This window comes from Alligator sinensis, unplaced genomic scaffold (assembly GCF_000455745.1).
Source record: "Alligator sinensis unplaced genomic scaffold, ASM45574v1 scaffold221_1, whole genome shotgun sequence".
Taxonomy (NCBI): Eukaryota; Metazoa; Chordata; order Crocodylia; family Alligatoridae; genus Alligator; species Alligator sinensis.
This window is the reverse complement of record NW_005841948.1, coordinates 1528254-1530421: the sequence shown is the minus strand read 5'-3', so window position 1 is coordinate 1530421 and position 2168 is coordinate 1528254.

Sequence of the window (2168 nt, the reverse complement as noted above, 5' to 3'; positions counted from 1 at the left end):
TCTAGCAAAATGATTCAGCCTTTTGCATTTGTTGCAGTGTTGTCCAAAAGCAGGACATTGCTGCGGCCCATGTTTGCTACCACAGTGTACAGCTCTTTATGCTACAGAAAACTAGCTACCTCAGGGTAGCTCTCAGTGCTGCAGCAGGCACTGGGGGTGGGGTCAGCTTACCCCTTTAGGACCAACTAGCTTGGGTTTACCAAAATGCTCTGAAATCTTCAAGAGGAGACTAGACAGTCACCTTGCTGGGGTCACCTGACCCCAGTTATCTTTCCTACTTGGTGCAGGGGGCTGGACCCGATGGTCTTCCAAGGTCTCTTCCGGCCTTACAGTCTATGAATCTATGAATCACATTTACCACAGACAATATGTAAGGTATAGGACATGTCAGAGATTTATTACATAAACAAGAGAAATCATAAGAACAGCAAGAGTATATAGCAGGAAGAGATAAGAAAAACAAACAAAAGAACTCTATTTGATCTGACCCTGACTTGTTCTACTGACTACAATATGGTTGCTGGGTCTAAGTCAAAGTTTCTGCAAGCAATCCTGTCCGCTTGTGCTACCGTACCCAGCTTTCCTTTGGAGGACTGTCACCCAATGGTCCGTGTGACCAAAATTTATTTCCAAAGCAACTTTTAAGTACTCATCCTTACATGCTCATCTGCATACCTCTATTGAGGTAACTTCCTTCTCCAGATGTGTATCTGTTTATCAGATCAGGTATTCTACCCTGATCCAATTATAATTAGAAAATAGTTTCATCCTTTCAAAGATTACTAATCCAATATCCTTAGTTACTAGCTCTCAGAGAGAGAGAATCTCTCACTCCTTCCTCTAATTAAATGTAAACCACCATTGTTTGAAGATGGGTCTGGACTCACTTACATACCAGACAGTTTGGCTGGCCAAAATGCATAGCCATCACAGATGTGAATTCTTGGTGATTACTCTTCCTAAGCATCTGATGAAGTAAGCCTCCTCCTTATGAAAGATTATGCTATATATCTCTGATTTAATTAGTCTATAAAGATGCAAACCTACCCTACCTTCTACTTCTCCTAAGTCAGCTAGGCATTGTTCCTCTTTGGTGTCTATGACAGGCTCCTGCCCTACTCACCACAGTGCCAGTGTCCACGTGGCTGGTCTGAGGGCGAGCCAGCCAGCACCACATGGCTGGAAGGAGCTCCACAGGTTGGTCTGGAGCCTGGAGGCCCCAGGGTTAAAGGAAGCCTGGAAAGAGTAGCCAGGGAAAAGCACATAGGAGCACCAGCAGCAGAGCAGGGTGATCTCCCTGCAGCTGGAGAAGACCTGGCACTTCCCTCCAAGGCCAACATGCCTGGACAAGTGGTGAGTGCATATCCCACTGGTGAAGTGGCCAAGGAGGACCTGAACACACACACTGTTACTGGCTGGAAGCTAGTTGCTTTCCCTGGGGCTATGTTCCCTGGGAAAGTCCAGGAAGCCCCAGCTGCCAATGGGACACTGGGGACCTGACCCCAGTCGAGGGACACTGGGGATCTGACCGAGCGCCAGTTCAGTTGATGTAGCTGGTGGACTGCTGGGACCCAGCACCACTTTCTGACACCTGTGGGCACCCACACCAGAATATGCAGGTCAGGTGGGGCTGGGAGAGAGAGGCCCAGTGGGCACAGCAGATATCCACTGAGGGGAAAACTCAGCATGGAGCCCCCCCTGGTGCTGCACATTCTGGTAGAGTGTTGCAGACCCAGAGTGCACCAGTGGGGGGTTGACTGTACTGTGATCTTCGGGTAGGCATGGCAGGGTGCGCTTCACAGCATTACCATACTTGGCTGGGCAGCAAGATGGCAGAACCCGGACAAGAAAGCTGGCTCACGAGGAGGCATTGCAAGCCTAAATGTGGGTGAGTGGATGGTGTGCCCCACTCACCCATCGAGGCACCCATGTGCATAAGGAAAGTGCTCTGCATGGGGGCATTGTTGTCCTGCCCACTGCACCATCCAGGCTATTTAAGTTAGATGTTCAGTTATGTTGTACTTTTCAGAGCAGACAGGATACCAACAAGACCCCCTGCAGCCATCATCTTCCCTGGGCCCCAGCACAGAAGGAGAAGGCCTGTGTCATCCTGGCTGATCATAAACACCCAAGTGGATAGGGGTGGAGTGTAGTAGAGGAGGAGCCCC